The sequence below is a fragment of the Myotis brandtii genome, unplaced genomic scaffold, assembly GCF_000412655.1.
Source record: "Myotis brandtii unplaced genomic scaffold, ASM41265v1 scaffold43, whole genome shotgun sequence".
Lineage (NCBI taxonomy): Eukaryota > Metazoa > Chordata > Mammalia > Chiroptera > Vespertilionidae > Myotis > Myotis brandtii.
In genome coordinates this window covers 2,829,438-2,835,642 of record NW_005366455.1, presented here as the reverse complement: position 1 = coordinate 2,835,642, position 6,205 = coordinate 2,829,438, and the positions used below count along the sequence as shown (strand labels likewise).

Sequence of the window (6,205 nt, the reverse complement as noted above, 5' to 3'; positions counted from 1 at the left end):
TCCTTCCTTCCTTCCTTTCTTTCTTTCTTTCTTTCTTTCTTTCTTTCTTTCTTTCTTTCTTTCTTTCTTTCTTTCTTTCTTTCTTTCGAGATACTATTTATTTCCCATCAACTTTATTGCCATTTTCTGTTTAAGAGTCTGTAGAAGAATAGCTTCAGACCACTCAGTGGTTGTTCCTACCCCTTCAGTGGCCTGCGTGGTGGGGGCTGCAGGCCGGTCTTCTGTGGCAGGCTGAGCTCCAGGCTTCAGTGGGAAACTGCTGAACAGGCACAGAGGGCACCTGAGCCTCCAGACAAGTCTGCAACCTTGGGCTGAGCAGCAGTGAACTTGGGAGGTGGAGCAGTCCATTCACCTTGAAATTTCTCTTTGGCCACAGCCATTTTTTTTTTTTAGCAGTGGCCTGCTCGTTCTTTTTAGTCTCTACAGGATCTCTGTGGAAATAGAGATCCGGCATGACCTCCTGCAGAGAGATGGTGCCAAGCATGCACAGAACTTCCCTGACCAGTGTCCGTCACATTAGAGTCACTGAGTGAGCTCCTTTGTTGTACTTGATGGCAATGGCCACACAGTGTAGAGGAGGGTGCGTGTTACACCGGGCACTGGTAGGTGGGTTAACATAAGACACCTCAGTGAAAGGCTGGCCTTCAACCCTGGGATCAATAACCACCAGAAGTTGTGGCTTCCAGAAGGCTGTCTAGACCTGGTCAGCAAAGATTCCAGTAGTAAAGTGCCAGCAAAAGAAGTGGCTCCAAAGGCAGCAGCAAACTTCAGCACAGCCCGTTGGCCATTATTCCTGAAGCATATGACACTGACACCAGACAGTATTTCAATGGCATGAAATGTCAGGAGAAGCTTCTCTCAGGGTCTCTTCAGATTTATGGTGAAGATGCCATCACTTTTCCTTCTGTAGATGCATGTTCCATTTGGAAGACCAGGTTGGTGCCACCTAAGTGGGTTCCTGCTGCAAGGAATTGGAGGGTATCCTCCTCCTTCATCTGTGGAACATCAAAGACTCCAAACATTGTGGAAGTTCCCCTTTATATTATGATAGGAACACAGAACAACACCACATGGACACCTCTCTGGGTAGCACAGAAAGGCTACATGTGTATAACTGTAATTTTTCAGCTATCTTATTGATTTCTAGTTTAATTCCACTGTGATCTGAGAGCAGACATCAAATGATTTCTATTTTTAAAAATTTGTAAAGGTGTGTTTTACAGCCCAGAATGTGTTCTCTCTTGGTCAGAACTCCATGTGAGCTGGAGGAGAATGTGTATGCTGCTGTGGTTGGATGAAGCAGTCTATCGATGTCAGTTATATCCAGTTGATAGATGGTGTTGTTGAGTTCAATTATGTCTCTATTGATTTTCTGCCTGCTGGATCTGTCCATTTGTGATAGAGGGGTGTTGAAGTCTACACTTATGATAGTGGATTCATCTGTTTCTCCTTGCAGTTCTATTAGTTTTTGCTTCACATAGTTTGACAGTCTGTTATTATGTGCATACATGTTAAGGGTTGTTATGTCTTCTTGGAGAATTGACCCCTAATGCCATTCTTTATTCCTGATACATTTTCTTGCTTTGAAGTCTCCCCTGTCTAAAATAAATATAGTTATACTTGTTTTCTTTTGATTAATGTTAGCTGGTATATTTTCATCATCCATTCGCTATTTATTTTGTTTTATCTTTATATTGAGGTATAATTGACACACATTATATTAGTTTCAGGTGTACAACATGATTCCATATTTGTATATATTACAGAATGATCACCACAATAAGTCTCATTATCATCCATCACCATATGTAGTAACAGAATTTGGTTCCTCGTGATGAGAACTTTTAAGATCTACTCTCTTAGCAATTTTCAAGTATGCAACACAATATTGTTAACTATAGTTATCATGCTGTACATCACATCTTCATGACTTACTTATTTTGTAACTGGAAGTTTGTACCTTGTGCCCATTTTGCCCTCTCCTTCCTCTGGCAACCACTAATTGATTCTCTGTATCTCTGAGTGTGTGTGTGTGTGTGTTTTAAAGATCCCACATATAAGAGAGATCAGATAGTATTTTTTTTCTCTATCTGACTCATTTCACTGAGCATGATTCTCTCTAGATCCATCATGTTGTCACAAATGGCAAGATTCCATTTCTTTTTATGACTGAATAGTATTCCATTGTGTATATACCAGTATACATCACATTTTCTTTATCTATTCATCTGTTGGTGGACTCAGGCTGTTTCCATATCTTGGCTATTATAACTAATGCTGCAGTGAACATGGGGGTGCGTATCTTTTTTTTGAGTTAGTGCTTTTGTTTTCTTTGGATAACTACCTAGAAGTGGAATTGCTAGATCACACAGCAGCTCTATTTTTAATTTTTTGAGGAACTCTTATACTGTTTTCCATAGTGGCAGCGCCAGTTTGCATTTCCACCAACAGTGCACAAGGGCTCCTTTTTCTTTACATTCTCACCACTGCTTGCTATTTCTGGTCTTTTTGGTAATAACCATTTTAACATGTGTGAAATGATTTTTTATTGTGTTTTTGATTTGCCTTTCTTTGATGATTAGTGATGTCGAGCATCTTTTCATGTATCTGTTGGTCATTTGTATGTCTTCTTGGGAAAAATGTTCATTTAGTGCGCTGCCCATTTTTAAGTTGGATTGTTTGTTTTGCTATTGAGTTAAGTTATTTATGTATTTTGGATATTAACTCCTTATTAGATATATGATTTGCAAATATTTTCTCCCATTATCAAAATGTCTTTTCATTTTGATAATGGTTTTTCTTTGCTGTGCAGAAATTTTTTGGTTTGCTTAGTCCCACTTGTTTATTTTGCCTTTGTTTTTGGTGTAAAATTTAAAAAATCCCTGCCAAGACCAATGTCAAAAAGCTTACCATATATATTTTCTTCTAGGAGTTTCATGTCTTATTCAAGTCATTAATCCATTTTGAGCTAATTTTATATATGTTGCATGATAGTAGTTTAGTTTCATTCTTTTGCATGTGGCTGTAACAGTTCGTCCAACACCATTTACTGAAGAGACTATCCTTTTTCCTATTGTAGATTTTTGGCTCTTTTCTTGTCAATTAATTGACCATATAAGCATGGATTTATTTCTTGGTTCTCTATTCTGCTCTACTGTTAGGTGTCTGTTTGTATGCCATTATCATACTGGCTTGATTACTATAGCTTTGTGATATAGTTTGAAATCAGGGAGTGTGATGCCTCTAACTTTTCTTGTAGTTCCATACAAATTTTAGGATTATTTGTTCTATTTCTAAGGAAAAAAACCCCAAACCATTGGAATTTTGATAGGAATTGAATGTGTAGATTGTTTTGGTAGTTAATATTAATTCTTTCCATCCATGAGCATGGTATACTAGTATACTTTCATTTATTTATGTCTTCTTTAATTTTTTTTACCAATGTCTTAGAGTTGTCAGTGTACAGGTTTTTCACTTTGTTAAATTTTTCCCTAGGTATTCTATTCTTTTTGGTGCAATTGTACATGGAATTGTTTTCTTAATTTCTCTTTCAGATATTTTATTTTTAGTGTATAGAAATACAACAGATTTCTGTATATTGATTTTGTATCCTGAATCTTTACTGAATTCATGTATTAACTGTAACATTTTTTTTGGTAGAGTTTTTAGGGTTTTCTATATGTAACATCATGTCATCTGTAAATGGTGACAGTTTTACTTCTTCCATTCCAATTTGGAAGCCTTTCCATCGAGGCACTTGTAATCTATACCTGTCTTTATATTTAAAGTGAGTTACTTGAGCTTCTGGGTTGGTGAGCACCTGGGGATTTGGGGATTGTGGTGCGCCTAGAAAAGGCATGGAAGCTTTTTACTACCCTTCCCCCATACCTAGCTCTATGCAACGATTCCATTTGACTGTTCTTGAGTTATATCCTTTTATAATTAACTGGTGATCTAGTTGGCTATCAGAGAGACATGGAACAAGAAGATGCAGTAGAAACAGTCAAAACTAGGGAGAATAAGTCATCTGTCATCCTGACAAGATCTTTCCATGTCTTCATGATCAGTAACATTGACCTTGACATTGATGATTCCTTAAACCTATTGGTGAAAACTGCACTTAATTTGCCTTGCTTTAGTCTGATAATAGTGGTGACTAGAGTGTACTGTGACAGAGACCCTAGATCCTGACATGAGCTATAAAAACGCATGGGACTACACGTGGTGCACAAATAGGAGGTTGGAGTGGAAGGACTATTACTTGTCCATCAGGTTTCCCTTTGATTTTTGTAAATGGGGAGGACAGTTCTTGGTCCAGTAAAACTATGCAGGTTACATGTAAATATTTTTGTAAGCAAAGTTTATTTCCGTCAAATGTTATTTTTTATTTCTTTAATATGTTAGAATTTGATTTTTTGAAAATCTGATGACTCTAAGTGTTTGTCATCCATTTGTTAAGTAAGTGGTCTCTAGCAGATCTGTTTCAAATGCAAGTACAGAAACCGAATGAAAAGTTTGCTTAAGACACTGAGTCTGGTGTTTTTCATTTTCTCTTGGGCTGACCATTCAAATTGACAAACCAGCAGGAGATAGGAAAAAATACTTAACTTATGTGTTCCATTATAGGATAAGTACACAAAAATTTTCTCAAAAATTATTGTATGATTGCATAGCAAAATAGCAAAACTTTCCAATATGCTATTCTATGTGCATCCCTAAGTAAGTTACTGGGGTAGAGAAGAAGCCATTTACATTAGTGCAAGGTAAATAGAAAGTCTAAATGAATGTAAGTACTATTGTTCTTCATCAAATTCAATGTTATTCAGGTGCAAATACAGGAAATGTATTTTTAATAACAAAAGATAGTTTAAAGTAACAAAAAATAGGATCACTAAAAACTGCAGACACTGACCTGCTGTTAAGAATGATAACTTGAAAATAAAATAAATATGGTACATAGCTTTCCCATTTCCCCATCTACTGCCAAAACAGATACTGACTTGGGCCCAAGGTTTTTGTCTAATTGCAAATAATTTTGAGAACACTGAAAATTTGTTATGCAAATAATTACGCACACATACACTCTGTGGATTTAAATGGGTCAAGTGTAAGAAATACATTTTGGTCCCAGAATTAGCAACACATCAGAGGCGTTGTGCATGTACCTGAGGGAAGCCAGGGAACTCTTGCTGAAGGTTCTGCTGTCATTGGTGCTCTGCACTGACCCCTCCTGAAGCTCCTGACTCGGCAGGGCCCATCTCCTGAAGATACTCAAGAGTGACAGCAGTCCCTAAGTGGAACTTCATGCCCACTTGAATGGATCCATTAGTTCTATACCATGAAGATATTAAAAGCTAAGAAACCAGGTCTTAACATTCATGATCTGATGACTATGATTGATAGTCATATTCCTGCCATATTCCTCTTAGTAAACCATCCACCACTCCCTTTGAAGAATAGCAGCCAAGTAGCATGGACTTCATCACCAATAACTTACTCATGGTGGCTTCTCAGTAAATATGTCTTAAATTTTAAAAAATGTAAATTTCTTAAAGTTCCATGTATCACATACCACTTACTATTAAAAAAATAATAATTTGATTTTTAAGAAATTAAGTGTGGAAACATGGCCTCCGAATAGGGGTTCAAGCTAGTCTAAGCAGCCATACACTGCTTGAGAGGTGATTTACGTTTGCTATTTTGGGGAGTCAAGTTGAAATTAAGTGATCCTTGATAGCTGTTGGAAAGTGAGGTGAAAGTATTATACCTGATAATATCTTACAGAAATTCCAACAAATATGAGAATGTGCCAGAAAAGAACTTTAGAAGAATGTTTCCAGATGTTTCAGATTATTTATCAGCCTACTACCAGCCCTGAAGATATTCTAATGATCACAAAAGATGTCATTAAAGAATTTGCAGATGATGGTGTCAAGTACCTGGAACTAAGGGGTACATCCAGATCTGAAAATACTACAGGAATAACTAAAAGGACTTATGTGGAATCTGTACTTGAAAGTATGAAACAGTCTAAAGAAGAAAACTTAGACATTGAAGTTAGGTATTTGATATCAATTGACAGAAGAGGTGGCCCTTTAGTGGCTAAGGAGACTAGTAAATTTTCTGAAGAATTCTTCCTTTCTACTGAAGATACAGTTTTTGGCCTTGCCCTCAGTGGAGACCCTACAGCTGGGCAAGCGAAGAT

General features: G+C 37.0%; 2 pseudogenes; one reads left to right on the top strand and one right to left on the bottom strand.

Moving 5' to 3' along the window:
* Positions 1–93: 93 nt before the first annotated feature.
* LOC102263837 lies at positions 94–1,022 on the bottom strand (annotated as a pseudogene).
* Positions 1,023–3,975: 2,953 nt separating this feature from the next.
* Positions 3,976–6,205, top strand: part of LOC102263532 — a 2,756-nt pseudogene continuing 526 nt past the window's right edge.